Here is an 18,693-nt window from a genome sequence, read left to right on the forward strand (position 1 = left end):
TAATGTAGTTCCAAATTTCTTTTTTTCAGGGATGGGAGGATAAATTTTTTTTTCCAACATAAAGATATAGTCACACAGGGAAAATGCTACTGATCAGTTCATATATTCAAAATTGATCTTTTGAAGCCCTAAATGCATTTGGAAAGGAATACCATATAAGGAAAAGTAGTGTCTATCAGAAAATTAACCATTTTGGGAACTGAATGCTTTAAGTTTGACTAACTTGGAGAAACTTCCTTTGGTTGAATAATTTAAATCTGTATATTTTTTCCCATGAAGGAAAAGATCTCCCTCTAAGTTTTCTTTATGAGTAAGTTATTGTCTAAGAAGGGATATTTGTGTATTCCGGGGTAACCACATCCTTACAGAGTGAAAATATTTTTATTTTATAGCAAAAACATGCTGCTTCATATTTGTCAAAATTGCTCTAACATTCATTTTGACGTGCAGGATGAATGAAATGAAGGATTTGCTTCCTTTTAGAGTCATACAGAACTTGTGAAAATTTGAGTGTAACTAGTTGAGTGTTAGTCCAGTAGGAGATAAATTTGTGTTTTGAAAAATATATTCTATACTTGTTTAAAAGTGAAACATAAATTTTGAAAATTGTACAATAATAAAAAGCTGTGCAATCTAATGTAAAATATGACATCATCTACAAAGATTGCCATTAAACTTCCATTCTTTAGATGGAAATTTAATACATTAATAAATGACTATTATTATTATTTTGCTCAATATATATCCTATATCTGGCATTTCTATAGAAACTTGTGGCTATGCCAAGGAAGAGATGGCTTGAGTTTCCTGGAAAAAAGGGTGGAGAAAAGAGGGTGAGATCTGAAGACAAAGTGATAGAAACGTGGACAAGAACTCTGAAGCCTGGATGACCTTCACTAACCTTCCCAGGGTGAATGCTCCAGATCCAGGGGTAGAGTCCACCGTTTTGCTTTTCCACTTGAATTCCTCTTATGGCATGGATCCCCTTTTCATCTTTATAACTCCCCACATTCATCCCACGGGCCTAGCATCATGCTGGGGGCTGAGTAAGCATTTGACAAATGGCAGCTATTTTTATTGCATGATCTCCACATATTTACAGAGCCAAAAAAATGAATGGAAAAAAGGAAACTCAAGGTTCAAGCCATTTATCTCTGTCACCACGTTTTGCCCCTCAGCCTCTCTCCCTGCCCTACTCCTCGTTAGACAACATCTCACGTGTCCCATGCAGCAGGAACCCCAGGAACCTAAATAACTGCGTGGAGTCAGGGGGACTCCAGCAGATACGAAAGCAGAGCAGAGGTGATACTGGTGACCATGTTTCAACACCTGAATCCAGCAGGAGCTAGAGGCAGGCATATGCCTTTTATAATCACAAATACCAATAAATCCCATTTTAATTTAAACTACTCTAAGTTGAGTTTCTCTCCTTGCCACAGAAAGAGTCCTAACACTACTATAATTGTTGAGCTTGCTTTGTTTTGTTTGCTTGTTTTTCAAACAGCCAAAATTCTTAAAATGGAGCATCTCTTCCAGAGTACTTATCCACTAAAAAATTATCTATTAGGACGCATCAATTCCAGGCTTTTCTCTTATTTTATTTCTGTTGTTATTTTTGTCGTTTGATCAAGATGGAAGTCAGGGCTAGGCAAATAAATGAACAGGAAAAAATAAAACCATGGGCCAGGGAATGATAAAGCCAGACTGCATTACTTCATAAATGAATTATATGTTGGGTAATACATCATTAAAATTATAAAAAGTGGTTGATTCAGTTACTTCACATACATCCAACCAGAGATGGTTTCTAGACAAGGCTTCTATGTAACTATTGAAAGTATATTTTCAAGGGTGAAAATCCTAAAGGGGAATAATAACCACTGATTTTGATATAATCCCATCAGAATGGCCATGAAGTTGATTTGACGACTACTCTGTGTGTATGTGCGGGTGTGTATATATCAGTTCCTTTTTATCTGGTATTTTTCACCACACGATTATAACTCCTCACCCCTTTTCAAAGGCAGTCATATTTGGATCACTGAATGTTGGATGTTTCCCTTTCTAAATAATGTACTGCTTCTATGGAAATGCAGCATATGGAAACCTCCAATTTTAAATGATATATAGAATGTGGTCACCAATTATATATATATATATATATGCTTCAATTACAAATTTAGGTCATCTGCAGCCATCTGTTTTTCTGTTTGTTTTGGGGTTTTATTTTATTCTGCCATCTGTGTCACACAGTTTACAGAGTTAACAAATTGTGTTAATGCATATGCATATCCAATCAGAATGTGGAGAGAGTTGAATTAATTTTTTTACATTTCCTGAGCATGACAGCAAGAAATAACAATAATAATGATAGCCAGAAAGAAAATAAGGAATAGGAAGGAAAATTTAACCTTATTAGATTTAGGTTTTTTTAGTTTCAAATAACAAAAAATCAAACCAGAATAACTTAAGCAAACAAGTTATTATTACTGTTTTTCTTGGAGAAAGATACTGAGAGACCCAAAGAGGAGTTGATGATTAACTAATCCCTGATGAAAGAGTGGCCTGGGGTTGCTTCAGGGACCTAGCAAAGGTGTTCATGAGATATCTCCTTAATAACAACAATGGCAGTCATAATACTTTTTAAGAGTGAACATTTATTGAATACATAGTATATCACACTTTAAATGATTTTCCTTACCTACACTTCATAGCCACTACATGAGAAAGTTCACATTATTTTTTCCTGTTTTCCAAATAAAAAAAAAATAAAGACAAAGAGGTTAAATCAGTTTCTCAAGGCTACACTGCTAGTAAGTAGCAGAGCAAAGCACTGAATTCAAACTGGTATGAGAGCCCAGGTACTTAAATAACCACATGATTACGTGGCTTTCCCTCAAACAAATACCAGTTTATGTGGCTTTATGCAAAATTCCAAAATGTAGAAGAATAGATGCCAATGGCTCTAGCTTGGGTCAGAATCTATCTTTGGACCAACTTTCTAAGACCAGGATCCCTATATAGAGAATGGTGGTCCTTTCTGTTTTGTGGGAATTGGGGGGTGGGCGCTAGAAAGCCATGCCAAGTTTATCCATCCCACTGTCATCCAATTTTCCCAACCCAGTGTGATTGCTCCCTTCCCAAAAACCGAGCACGCTGTTCTCCTACAGCATTCAGTGAACTTTCCTTTGTATTATAGCCGTAGGCTTGTCTATCGTCACCTCTAGAAAAGCTCTAAAATACAAGGAGTTGTGCTTTTCTTTTATATATCCCATGCCGAGTCTACCAGTTACTGGCCCGGAGTAGACCATTTAATGACTAGTTGTTGAACTTAAAAATGACTATGACTGATAGATGGATGTTTAAAAAAACAAACAAACAAACAAAAAGAATGCCGTATCTTCTCCAATCATATACAAAGACCAGAGAGTCATACGGGCAAAGGAAAACTGAAAAAAAAAAAAAAAAAATGGAAGAAATAAAATATGATCTACGCATCCATTTAAAAATCAACACATGAAAACAACATTATTTTTTGCTTGAGTTTCATGATTCAGGCTTTCCAGTGTAAACAATTTATAGAAGTAAGACAAATATCAGGTTTGTGGGAAATGTAAATTAATTTGAATCTAAAATTAGAAGAACCCTTTCCATGGACAGATGACAAGGGTAACAAGCAGGGCAAGAAGAAATTGATGAAAGCACAGTGGAGAAACCACAGAACCACAGACCCCAGCAGGCTGACTATTGATAAAGGAAACAGAAGAGTCAAAAGTCCAGGGTGACCAGAGGTTTACACAGAAAGACAAATAACCTAGGGAAGAAAACGGATATATAAGGACATAAAATTTACAGCATATTTACTTTGTCAACTTGGCTTGAGGCAAAGGTGGGAAATAGGCATAGACTGTAATCAGGCATCCAAATCTTCTGTTTTGTGTCCTCTGGGGCATTCTGGTACTTCCTCCAACCTTCATGTTCCCCAAAGCCTCTGGTCCCCCGTTTTCCTCTGTTCTCAAGGGAAGGTCTATCTGGTATTGTTGATTCATCTGATAATACAAATAAGTCTGTCTGAATGTTATTTTAATAGTAAGAGTAAAAGTTTAACCTCTGTTAAAGGAATACCAACAGCAACAGATAGATTGGTCAGATTTAGAAGGGTTAGGATTCTGGTTCTACTTACATAATTCTAGGTAGCAAAAAGGGCATATTCTCTACTAAATTATACCTTGTTCAGAAAGAATATGGTCTTGTGGGGTACAAGATATTTTTCTCATGCTTTATCACTAAATACTGTGTGACCTTGGGTAAATTACTCAACAACTCTGGGCCTAATTTTTCTCTTTTTAAGCCTCACTTTCATTTTGTGTAAAATGTGGTAATAAAACCACTGCTTGGGAATAGTGTAAGAGTTGGGTGTATGGAATTGCCCAGGTCAGTGCTTGGCACTTAGTAAGGCTTATTAAGTACTAGTTATTATCTTTATATGTGATACTACTGCTACCGCAATTGTTCTTTCATTTGGTGAGTAGTCACCAAAGTGAGATGTCTGCAGCTCCAAGTGGGTATGCATGTTACCACCTGTTGAAATGTAGGATAAAAATACACGAACTTATATTAACATATAATGTGTGTGTGTATAAATAAAACCTAAAAAAAAAAAAAGAAATTAAGCTTTACTAATATTTAAAGTATGGATCAACATTCATGTTCCTACATGATCTCTGCATCTACTGCTCACTCACCACATAGGAAAAGGTGCCCTCTGTCTCCTGGGACTAAGTGGGGAGTCCACAGTATGGAAAAGTTGATATGGTACCTCCCTTGTTTGCCTGATGTGTTCTGTGATGATTTAATGAATTTCGTCATTTCACTTTCAAAAGCAACTCACAAAACAAAAAAGTAGCTTGAAAGAATTCCTCCAAAAAAACTACTAGTTGAATTTGGTATTAAAAATGCACAAGTTCAAGCGTCTGTTGGCCATTAGTATATCTCCTTTTGAGAAATGCCTATTTCAGCTCCCTTGCCCATTTTTTAATTGGGTTATTTGGGTTTTTTCCTGTAAAATTGTTTGAGTTCCTTGTATATTCTGGATATTAATCCTTTGTCAGATGTATATTTTGCAAATATTTGCTCCCACTCTGTTGGCTATCTTTTCACTCTGTTGATTGTTTCTTTTGCTGTGCAGAAGCTTTTTAGTTTGATATAATCCCATTTGTTTATTTTTCCTTTGGTTGCCTGTGCTTTTGGGGTCATATTCATGAAGTCTGTACTCACTCCTACTTCCTGGAGTGTTTCCCCTATGTTTTCTTTAAGGAGTTTTATTGTTCCAGGATGTATATTTAATTCTTTAATCCATTTTTAGTTGATTTTGGTATATTCAGCATTCAGGAAATGCAAATCAAAACCACTTTGAGATATTATCTCACTCCAGTTAGGATGGCTAATATTCAAAAGACTGAGAATGATAAGTGCTGACAAGGTTGCAGAGAAAAAGGAACTCTCATACACTGCTGGTGGGACTGCAAAATGGTGCAGTCTTTATGGAAAATGGTATGGAGGTTCCTCAAACAATTACAGATAGATCTACCATATGACCCAGCTATCCCACTGCTGGGAATATATCCAGAGGAATGGAAATCATCATGCCTGTACTCCCATGTTTACTGCAGCACTATTTAAAATAGCCAAGAGTTGGAACCAGCCCAATGTGCATCATCAGATGAGTGGATAAGGAAACCGTGGTATATCTACACAATGCAATACTACTTTGCTATAAAAAATAATGAAATACTGCCATTCACAACAACACAGATGGACTTAGAGAAAATTATATTAAGTGAAACAAGTCAGACACAGAAAGAGAAATACCACATGTTCTAACTTATTTGTGGGAGCTAAAAATAAATAAATATACAAACAAATAAAGGGTGGGGGGGAAGAAGACACAACAATCACAACAATTCCTTGAACTTGTTAAGACAAGTGAAGAGATGTGATGTAGTGGGGGGAGGGGTGAGAAGGGGAAGGGGTGAGATGGGGGGATAGAGGGATGGGTTAAGGGACACAAAAACAACTACAATGTATATTGAGAAGTTAAAATAAAAAATAAAAATGAAAAAATAAAATGAAATAAGAAAATGCACAAGTTCAAGAATATAACAAGAAAATGACAAAGCTGGCACATGATTCCTCTGTGAGCTCCTTTCCTGCCACATTAAGTATTAGAACAATAACAGTCGATAAGAAGGTGGTGGCAAAAGAAGTTGTCTATTGGAAATTGACATCCTCTGTTATTAACAATACATCATTAATAAGTAAAATAAAATCAAATTTATATTAAAATGTTTCTCCTCTCTTCCTTAATTTTTGTATTGTTCTGACTGCACATTATTTATTTATTTATTTATAAATATTCAAATGGCTGTGGTCTTGAAAATTTTTTGAGACGCAGCACTTAATGAAAAATGTTTGGCAACAACCCCACTAAGTGCAGTGAGTCTCTTGCATGTCTGAGATCTCTAATTTAATGGCAGGAAGAAGAAAACAATTTCAGTTAAACCTGGAAAAAATAAAAAATATGGATGTTTTATTTTCAAATAAGGAAAGGGATCATTACTATTTAATTTTTTTTCAAAATTTGTTATTAAACACAGAGAACACTTAAAAAGTATAACATTTATTACTTACCTCCCTGCCATCTTTAAGATTCTAATCCTGTAAGATTGGTTTCCAAAGGTGTCACAAGGTCATTTAATCTTTCTTCCATATCTTGCCAGGCCATTGAGAAGGTTTCCAAAGTCCAGGAGAACTAGGAATCTCAAATTCTGAACTCATCTTTAGAAAATTAAGGAAATAGCACTGAAAAATAAAAATTATCTATATAAAATTGTGCCAAGACAGTCAATTGTTGTGTTCTCTCAATATTTCAAAACTCCTTGTTTATTATTAGAAATTTATGTCTATTTATATTAGTAGATAAGTGCCTACTAATCAACTGAATGAGTGATCTATACCTAGAGAGAGAGATCCCGTCTCACTTTCAATTCTATCTCCAGAGTAATTTAATTATTCATTCTCTCTTTAACAAAGCTCATACGGTTTTGCACAGTAGGATGTGTTTTGTATCCATGTACCCCAGGCCAATGGGATGGTATTTTTTATTCTGAGGCATCGTTTTTCTCAGCCTTTAAAATTCTCTTACACCAACACTAGATTTTTGTCCATAAGTTTCTCTCTTTAACTGGACGGATTTTGAAAGAAGAATGCCCTTCTAATTCTGCACTGTAGTTGACTGACCCTGAAATGGGAATTTGTGCAGTTTAACCCCTCTCTGTGAGCTTGGGAGCTGCCATCAGCAAAATAAGTATCATAATACCAAAATGCCTCACATGTTTCCCAGAACGGTCCAGAGCAATTGGACATTTGCCTGATGCTGCAGAATCCTTGGGCTTTCTAAAGGCAGCAGAACATGCTGCCGATATTACTCTCAGTGCCAATTTCCAGATGGAACTAAAACTGGAAAATTAAAAAATATATTGAAATTAAAAATGTGCTTCTTAACAATCAATGGATCTATGAAGGAATTAAAAGGGAAATTAAAATATTTCTTGAGACACATGAAAATGGATACACAACATGCAAAGACAAAGAGAACACATCAAAAGCAGTTCTAAAAGGAAAGTTTGCAGCAACAAACACCTACATCAAAAAAGAAGAAATATCTCAAACAAAAAACCTAACATTGTACCTCAAATTAAAAAAGAAAAAAACTACAAGATAAAACTAAGCAGAAAATTATTATAAGGAAGGAAATAATGAAAAATAGAGCAGAGATAAATGAAATAGAGACTTGAAAAACATTAGAAAAATCAATGAAGTGAGTTTTTTTTAGAGATAAAAATTTGGCAAACTTTTAGCTAAACTAGCTAAAAAAGAAGACTCAAATAAATTAATAAATGAAAGATAAGACATTAAAGAGTGATACCACAGAAATATAGAGGATCACAAGAGACTATTTTGACCAATTGTATACCAACAAATGCAATAACCTAGAAAAAATAGGTAAATTCCTTGATACATACAACCTATTTAAATTGAATTATGAAGAAATAGAAAATCTGAAGAAACCAATAATGAGCGAGGAGTTTGAATCAGTAAAAAAATAGTCTCCCATCAAAGAAAAGCCCAGGACCTGATGGCTTCTCTGCTAAATTCTACCAAACATTTAAATAACAACTAATATAATTCATCTCAAACTCTCCCAACAAATTGAAGAACTGATACAAATCCTTCTCAAACTCTTTCATACTCATTTTACAATAGATCTTTGGAAATTCATGTCCCTCCTTTGGCTCTGATACTCCAACAGAATAATGACAGGGAGGGAAGGAAGCTGTGGTAGGGCAATTCTGGGATCTGTCTAGAAAGTATACAGTATAAATGAAAGTGTCCTTCAATATAGAACACTATTTCTAGGGCCATTGTGAATTCAATGACTCTAAAGTGATATGGTTCCTAATGGACTTTGTTCTTTTAGTCTCAATCTCCTCTCTCTCTCTCTCTCCTCCCCCCCCCCAATATTCCAAAAGGCGGGGATGAAAGAAGAGGACAGAGATTGACTGATCAATGTGGTGGAGGGAAGGAAAGTGGGGTGCCTAATATTTAATGCATCATTTTGATTCACTATTTTATCACCTAGGGAACAGAATTCAAAAATTTTCCAGAATACCCAGGGCTATCCTCTTTTTTCTTTAATGAAAGGAATATAAGAGCCTCTTCCAGATTACCAAATACTTACTGTGTTTCAGTGAACTGAAAATCTACCTCAATGAATGGTGAAAGGAAAAGCTGATATTACAGAACCACCCAAATTTCACTTAAAAAAAAAAAAACAACTCTGAAGGCACTGGGGCTGTGTAACACAGTAGAATTTCTACTTAGCTGCCAAGCAGCCAGATTTAAAACGAAATAACAAAGGTAACATTTCCAAGCTCCAAAATGTTATTGCTAGGAGACTTAAAAATAATAATACTAATAAGAAAAGGAAAGAGTAACCAAGTCATCAGATGTTTTGTAATTCTGATACTGCCATCCACATGTGGAGAACTGAAGCCATTTCTTGCTAATTCTGAATGCTGTGATGTTTCAAAGACCTGTTTATTCATTTCATTTATCTCCAACTGTGGCCAAATTACTATCACTTGCAGATCCCTCCTCAATTTTGTTTCTAGCATTTCAATTGTTCAGGATGTCCAATGTATAAACAGAAGAAGTTGGTGTTTGGATCAATTTAGCTTAATTATAATCCTGTTTTCTGAGTCTTGCTCAGTTCCTTTTTCCTTTATTCTAACAAAACGAGACAGTTGGGCACTAAGTGTTGTCTGTGTATTCTAGTCACTAATTTTTCTGAGATACAGATACACAGTTTGATGGTCCATTTTAAAAGCCAAGAAAAAAAGTCTTTTTTTATTTCATTTTAAATTGTGCAATTGATATGAGCTTACAAGCATCTTTTTCTTTCTACACTATCTTCTTGCTTTCACTGCTAAGACTACAATAAAATAAAAACACAAATGTAAAGAGTTATTGGTTTAGATGTTTTTGGTCTTTCTTTCAAGCTATCTTTTGATGTTTGCCTCTAGAACTCCAATGTTGCAGCCACCGCGGCTTGAAGTATTTCCCCCACTGCTTATGCCATTTCAAACATTCTCTTAGTATTAAAACAAATCAGAATCAGGAGGTATCTAATTGTGCTGGTTTTGATTTTGTTAATACGAAGTGAAAGATTGAAATGGAACAGTAACAGCCAAAGCATTTCTTAAAGCAGCAGTTACAGCAAACTACTAAAAGGCAAATAAGCTCAAAAACCAAAACCTTGAAAACATTAAAAAAATAAAACAAACCAAAAAAAAAAAAAATTGCAAGAAAGTACAATCATGACAGAGGTTGCTACATAACCTCCTTATGAAAATGTTCCCACTTGGCAAAAGGCACTAGTGCAAAGGTATCCAAATAAATCATAACGGTTTCCCCTGTAACATTTACAAGTTCCCATATTATACATGTCACTTTTGGTGGCAGTTGGAGAATTCTGTAGTCTGGGTGTTTCCCCAACACTCTTCTTCTTTCATCTTGTTGTCTGCACTCTTTCATGCTCTTCTGATGCCCAGTTACCCCCAGAGCTGTACTCCAGCTTTCCATAGCGGCAGCTCCATTATTATCCCACCCACAAGACAAGAGTCCTGGGTGCACTTCCCTTCTGCTCCAGGAGCCTTCAGAGTCGTGTACTGAGCATCACTTGAACAAAAAGGACCTCAACATTTATCCTGACTTTGCTCCTTCAAGCTATATAACACTTCCTGTTTGTCATGGCAATTACTATTCTGAACACTTTTCACATTTCACTATCTGCAGTTGCTGGCGGGGCTGGTATGAACAGGTAGAGCTTTCCCTGTTCAGTGATTGCCAGTAGAAGTCGTTAGTACAAATTATAGCAAAATCTCCACCTTCACTCACAATCTCAACTCCAAATATTTGGTGGCATAATTTCATCCCCATTCTCTCTAGTGTCGACACTTTCTTCCCCTAAGAAAGTGGGTTACAGGCAGGCTTATGGAAGGCAATGGAAGTCTTTCTAAGACTTCCTGAGTCCATAGATTTTACCTCTTGGCAGAAACTGCTTATGGAAGGCAATGGAAGTCTTTCTAAGACTTCCTGAGTCCATAGATTTTACCTCTTGGCAGAAACTTTTAAAAAGTGAGCAGTCCTCAACAATTTTGTGCTGACTTTCTGGGTTTTTTTTTTTTTTTTTTTGAGATTCTCATATAAATGATCCTTGGTAAGGTGAAGTCTGATTCACACCTTGGCATGAACTGATCATTCCCAGAGAAACTACCAGTCTCTGGGACAAATTTTTCAAACCCAAAACTGTAAAATGAGGTCTGACCACAGAAAATTGAACATTTGGGCTGGTTGCTATAGTCAACACTTATTATGCATTCAATCATAATTTCATCCCTCTAACTAACAGCCTGTGAGCTGAGGTATGAAGGACAAACAGGAAATGGCCAGACAGGCAAGTGGAAGAAGAGTGTTTTGAGAAAAAGAAACAAAAACAATATGAAGACAGAAGTGTTTGGTTGTGTGGCACTTTTAGAGGAATTGCAAGAGGCTCAAAGGGCGGCAGAATGAGTGGCAGGAGGGGGAACTGGACACATAGGCAGAAGGCAGACCATGAAAGGCTTCATGTTTTGAGCCAAGGAACTTAAAATTGCATTCAGTAGGAGACTGGATGAAGGATTTTGAGCAAGACAGAGAGATGCTCAGACTCTCACCTTACAAAGATGTCTACTGGCATGGAGAATGGGAGAATGGATTAGAGAGGAACAAAACTGGAAGTAAGACCATGGGGGAAGCCATTGCAAAAATCAAGTTGAGTGATTATGAGAGCCTGAACTAAGGCTACAGCGGGGATATGAGAAAGGGCAGGCAGTTTGGAGAAACATTAGAGAAGAGAATTGGCAGAATTTAGGGGCTAATACAAAGTGAGAGGTTAGAGAAAAGACAGAATCTTGGATTCTCCTGAGGTATTTTGTAGTTAATGGATGAAATGCTGATCCTTTTATAGAGAGCTTCCTCTCCACCTGTGTATTGACTCCATTTCTCACTCTTGCACTCAAGGTCTTTGCTTGCTACTCTGAGGCTACATCCTCTCTTTTTTTTAATCTTATTACTTTATTTTAATTTTATCTCTCTCTACTGAACCATTTTGGTCAACAGGCAAATTTACTACAATATCTCTTATCTCAAAAAAAAAAAAAAAAAAAAAAAAGCTCTTTTGATTCCATTTTCCTCCCCAAGCACTGCTTGGCTTCTCTGCCTCCCTTTTATAGCCAAATGTCTCGTGAGTTGACCATGATGACTTATTTTCTCACCACTCAATCTCTCTCAAGCTTACTTCAGACAAGTTTTTATCCTTGACACTCCTCTCAAACTTCTCTTGCCACATGTCTAGTGAGAATAACTTTGACTCTATCTCACAGGGAACATCTGCAGATAGCATAGGCACACTGTGCTATAGTCTTGTTCAGGGATCTGTAATGTTTATACCCCAGTGCCTACAGACACTGGTTAAGGGCTGTCTAGGGCAGGGTGGAGAGATAAAAATTCCCAGGGATTCCTGGCTGTCTGTATGAGAAACAAAGCAGGGTGCTGCCACCTGAGGCCACTCCTCTTTCAAAAAGCTACAGTCACTGGCTATAGAAAGGAAAAGCACATCAAAGCCAGTGTGCACAAAATTGGTATAGAAAGAAAGGACCCAAAGTGTGGTTCTCAGACAAGCAGTGTTAGCATCACATGGAAACATGTGGAAAATGTAAATTCTCTGGACCCCCAAAATTACAAGTTCTCCAGATGACTCTATGTACGTTAAAGTTTGAAAACCACTTCATAAAAATTCTGTGATAAAAAAAATACTTACATTATCCCTCTTTCACATATAAGGAGAGTCTAAGAGATTTCGTTCAAAATATTTTGACCTCATGATGTTCTGATTCTACCTTTATGAATATAAATTTTTAAATCAAAATTATGTCATTTATAATTTTTATTACAATTTACTACAATTAATACAATTTACTGTTACTTTTTTAAAAGTAACAAAATCAAGGACAAAAACAATGTGATCATTTCAATAAAGGCAAAAAAAAAAAAGCATTTGACAAAATTCAACATCTCCTTATGACAAAGACCCGCAACAAATTAGGTACAGCAGGAAAGTATCTTAACACAATAAAAACCATATACAACAAACCCACCACCAATATTATCTGAATGAAGGAAAGCTGAAAGCTTTTCCTTTAAAAACAGGAACAAGAAAAGGGTGTCCACTCTCACTACTCCTACTTTATACACTATTAGAAGTACTAGCCAGAGCAATCAGGCAAGAGAAAAAAAATAAAGGACATTCCTATCAGAAAAGACAAAGTCAAATTGTCCCTATTTGCAGATAGCAAAAACCTAAATTATCCTATATACAGAAAAACCTAAGACTCCACCAAAAAACTCCTAGAGCTGATAAAAAAATTGAATAAAGTTGCAGGATATGAAATCAACACTGAAAAATCAGTAGTGTTTTTACACTCCAATTACAAATTAGCAGGAAAAGAAATCAAGAAAGTAAGCCTTTACAATAGCTACCAAAAAAATAAAACAACTAGTAATTAATTTAACCAAGGAAGTGAAAGACCTCTGCGGTGAGAACTATAAAACATTGATGAAAGAAGGAGGACACGAAAGATGGAAAGACATTCCATGTTCATGCATTGGAAGGATTAACATTGTGAAAATGTCCCTACTACCCAAAGTGATCTACAGACTCAATGTTATCCCCATTGAAATACCAATGTTTCTTCACAGAATTAGAAAAGACAATCCTAACATTCATATGAAACAATGAAAGATCCAAAATAGCCAAAGCAATTCTGAGGGGAAAAAAAATAAAAAAGCCAGAGGTAACCAAAACAGCATGGTCCTGGTATAAAAACACACAGACTGAACAGAATAGAGAGCCCAGAAATCAATCCACATATTTACAGTCAACTGATCTTCAACAAACGCAGCAAAAACATACATTGGAGAAAGGATAGCTTCTTCAATAAACGGTGCTGGGAAGACTGGATATCCATAAATAGAAGAATGAAACTAGGCTGGTACTTCTTGCCATATACCAAAATCAACTCAAAATGAATTAAAGACTTAAATATAGGACCTGAAACTATAAAACTCCTAGAGGAAAACAGGGGAAACACTTCAGGAAGCAGGACTGGGTGAAGACTTTATGAATAAGACCCCAAAAGTACAGGCAACAGAAGAAAAAAATTTAAAAATGGGATTATATTAAACTAAAAATCTGCAAAGAAAAAGAAACAATTAACAGAATAAAAATACAACCTACAGATTGGCAGAAAATATTTGAAAACTATGAATCTGACAAGGGATTAATATCCAGAATATACAGAGAACTCAAACAAATCAGCATTAAAATAATAATAATAATAATAATAATAATAATAATAATAATAATAATAGTAATAATCTGATTTTTAAATGGGCAAAAGACCTGAATAGACATTTCCCAAAGAAAGATATAAAAATGGCCAACAGGTATATGAAAAAATTTTCAACATCACTAATCATCAGAGAAATGCAAATCAAAATCACTTGGAGATATCATCTCATCCCAGTTAGACTGATCATTATTTAAAAGACCAAGAATAACAAATGCTGACAAGGATGTGGAGAAAGGGGAACACTTCTACACTGTTGATGGGAATTTAAATTAGTACAGCCATTATGGAAAACAGTACAGAGGTTTCTCAAACAACTACAGATAGTACTACCATATGATCTAGCAATCCCACTACTCAGCATATACCCAAAAGAATGGAAATCATCATGTCAAAGGGATACCTGCACTTCCATGTTTATTGCAGTTCTATTTACAATAGCCAAGCTATGGGAGCAATATAAATATCCACTGATGGATGACTGGATAAGGATAATGTGGTATATATACACAATGGAATACTACTACTCAGCCATAAAAAGAGAATGAAATTCTGCCATCCACAGCAATATGGATGAGCTTGGAGAAAATAATATGAAGTGAAATAAGCCAGACACAGAAAGAGAAATACTGCATATCCTCACTCATAAGCAGAAGCTAAAAATTAAATAAATAGAATGAGAGAAAGAAAGAAGGAAAGAAAGAAAAAAGAAAACAATTACAATAATACATTGAACTTTCAGTAGGAGACAAGAGAGTTGGGGTTACTAGAAGTGACAAAGAGGGAGGGGGAGGAGGGTCAGCAAGAAATTGGTTAATGGTCACGAAGAATGATTACAAAATGTAATAATGAATAAGCTAATTATCCTGATTTGACCATCACATATTGTACACAAGTATTGCTAGTCAACTCTGCATCCCACAAATATGTATAATCAAGTTTCAAATTAAAAAAAACTTGTACATAAATGTTCATAGAAGCTTTATTTATAATAGTCCCAAACTGAAAACAACTCAAATGCCTTTCAATTGATGAATAGTAAAGCAAATTATGGTACATTTATACTATGGAACATTACTCAGCAAAAGAAAGGAACAAATTAGCGATACATTCAACAACTTAGATAGATCTTCAGGGAGAAGCCAATATCAAAAAGATACATTGTGAACTGAATTGAGGCTGAAGAACCAAATTTGAAATTTTATAAGGTTTCTTATGAGCCAAATTTGAGGATTGACCTGGGAAACACAAGCCAACAGAATTGGGAAGTGCTGTATTTTTTGTTTGTTTGTTCATTTGTTTACCATGTTACAGACTTATGTAGTAAAATTCAAAAAGAGGATAAAGAATGAGAGATGAGGCCTTTCCTTTATCGTAGTTGTCTATTTTTTATTGGCCATTCCATATCATCAGAGCCATAACTGGTTCTTCTTTACAACATACAGTCATAAGTCTATAACATAGTCACAAGATACATTTAAAACAACTTTTAGATAAGTTAGTAGCTTTCTAGGATGCCAGCAAGTCTGGCAACTTCAGGGTTTCTGACAACAGAATGTCTCACCCAAGTCATGAAGCTCCCTCTTTTTTAAAGGCAATTCATATTTTTTAGAGAATTGCTTGTCTAGCTGAGTCAGCTACAAGTCATCATCTCCCCCTTCTGATTGAAATCGTATCTTCTTCATGGAAGCATTGATTATCAATCAATCAAAGAAATGAAAGGTCTTACTTTTTATTTGTAATGATCCTTCAGTGCTAGGAAGGCTCATTCCCAGGTAGTCATGTCCCAGCTGGCGGGTGGGAGGAATGAAACTGCAGTTAGGACAAATTAGGGCAACATAAAGTGGGGTCAGGAACTTAGAAGAGACATGGTATTCTCCTGGGTAATGAATCACTTCTAAATGCTGTGTTATAATTTTTGTCTTTGCTGTTGATTTAAAAATAATTTTGAGCCATAAACTTAGACTTAAAAACAACCAACTGTATAATTCAAATTACTATTATCCTGTCAAGTGAAAAAGGTAGACTTTAATATAGGTAAGAGTCTCATTGTGATGTGGAGTCTTATTCTGGCATCTTAGGAAAAGATGTTTACACATGAAACTGTCTTCTCGGTTTGTAGCTTAAGTGTCTCTAATTATGGCATCAGGTAGTTTGGTGAACTTTCTGTGTGGTCCATACATCAGGCACAAGACTTGTTCCTTAAAATTATTTAGTTTCAGTTGATAGGGTTTTAGAAACAGAGTAGTTTCCAATTTTAGTAATTCTATAGAAGAAAGTTGTATTGGAGGGACCTAGAAGAATTTAGCATCTAGTCCAATTCGCAGGTAGATAACAAGTTCAAATGCAATCTACAAGGCTACAATCTAATAACAGGTGTATTACAGCTTTTCTTTGGGAACTATAACTTTTCTCTCTACATTGATCATACAGGAATCTCAGATTTAAAATCTCTTAAGGCTAGGAAGTCAAATCAAGGCAGACTAGATTTTACTTACAATTTTAAGGTTCCTAGGCCTGCAAGGCAATGACAGTTTTATCTACTATGCACATTTTTTAAATATGATATTTCAGTCAAAGTCTTGGTGATATAAACAATTTTTCTAATCATATTCTATTATAAAGAGAGGGCAAATATTCTTATTGAACTTATGTAAATAACCATATTGCCATTAAAAATTATAATAATAATAATAAGGAATAGTTTTTGAATTTTGGAAGACTCAAGTAGGGAAAAAAAGCAAATGCTTCCATCTTTCTTCCCAAAAGTATTTTGCCAAATTGCTGTAAGTTATAGGTAGTTTACAAGAGAAAGTGTCCTTAAATTTAGAAAACAAAACATTGGGCCAGCCCGGTGGCACACTGCTACAGTGCACAGCTTGGGAGCGCGGTGGCGCTCCCGCCGAGGGTTCAGATCCCACATACAGACCGGCCGCTCACTGGCTGAGCGAGGTGCGGGTGCAACACCGAGGGTTGCGATCCCGTTGCTGGTCCCGGTCTGGTACGGGCGCGACACTGAGGGTTGCGATCCGTTGCCAGTCACGAAAAAAGACAAAAAAAAAAAAAAGGTAGAAAACAAAACATTAAGAACCAACAATGTTTTAAATAAAAGTCACAAAACATAATCTTTATCAGTTATTCAATCTTATGTAATTAATTTTTGTTGTGCTTCACTTGATTAGAAGATTTATGAACCCATCAGTTTCCTTTTTAGAGTTCTGAGAAATTTTTATTCTGTCCATTGATTTTAAAATTGTTAGGAACCTATATTTAAGAGTACTTGTTAGAATCATTTCCATGAACCCTGTTGCAGATGCCTTTAGAGAAAAATCAAAAGTGTGGATAATAAAGACTTAGAATAGTTGTGGTTAAAAATCTGATGAAAGCTTATTATAATCAACAATTGACCAGAAAATTGTTTGATTATTTCTTTTGCATACAGCATTTTAAGATAACCAGAATCATGACTGATAGCACCGCACCCGAACCATCAACTTTCACAAATTTTACATAATTTCCATATTCTAAGATTCTTCATATTCCAAGATTCTTCTTTTAATCTTCATAAAGTTATATTTATATAAAAGTATGTTATTCATAACACATTTTCATATCAAAAACATTTACATAACTGAAATTATGACTGATAATGTATTAGATTTTAATAATTTTATGTAATTTTATAACATTTATATCATCAACATACCCATAAATGTAACTGAAAGAAGATCTGGTATCATTTATCATTCAACAATCCTTTCCATACAATTTTCCAAATCAACATAGTCATTTAATGTCTCTACAAGATGAGAGGTAAATCCTCTGAGGCTCTCTAGGGGCCCAACTGGAAAATATCAAAGACTAAATTTAGAATTTTGATATTTGGAAAGCCCATCAAGGATGCCAAAAGTTTTAAAACACTTGATCATAACAGAATCACAAGTCACTGTGAAATTATAGTCATTCAATTAACTAAAGTGATAATCAGACACTTTAAAAGCAACTCAGAAAGTTACATGTATATAAAAGCCTTAACCCTTTCAAAGCTCAGTTTTCGCAAGTAATAAAAAACCTAATAAAGACAACACAGGAAATTATTTCGATAAAGTGCAAAATCTTTGTTCTAGGCCAGTTACCAAAAAGGTTTAGAAAAATTCCAGTCGTGGAGTTTTTCTTTTCTTATGGGGAGCCTATTCAGATAACCTGTAAGTCAAACCTGACGAAAAGGCATTCTGAATTTAATCAGGCACAGAAAGAATGTGTCCAAGGTTATGAAGGTAACAATTCAAACACATCAGGAAAAACCAAGAGTGCAGGGTCAAATTATACTAGAGGAAAACATTACTTCCGTAGGCCTTCAAGACAGAAAATTTCAGTGTCAACAATAACAGTAGAGTTAGCTGACAAAAAAAGTTAAAGAGACTTATCACCTAAGACCCCCTGAAGGGTAAAAAAAAGGGGGAGTGGTAAGCAATGATGTAGGACCTCCAAAACATGTGCAGCGAGGTACAGAAAAAGTTGAACTTCTAAGATATGAATTCAAGAAGCTTCAAGAGGAAGATTCTACCTCGAGAAATGAAATACCATTCTAAATGAAGGAGACAACATTTCCTACCTGAAAATC

The sequence above is a fragment of the Galeopterus variegatus genome, unplaced genomic scaffold (assembly GCF_000696425.1).
Source record: "Galeopterus variegatus unplaced genomic scaffold, G_variegatus-3.0.2 Scaffold79, whole genome shotgun sequence".
NCBI lineage: Eukaryota > Metazoa > Chordata > Mammalia > Dermoptera > Cynocephalidae > Galeopterus > Galeopterus variegatus.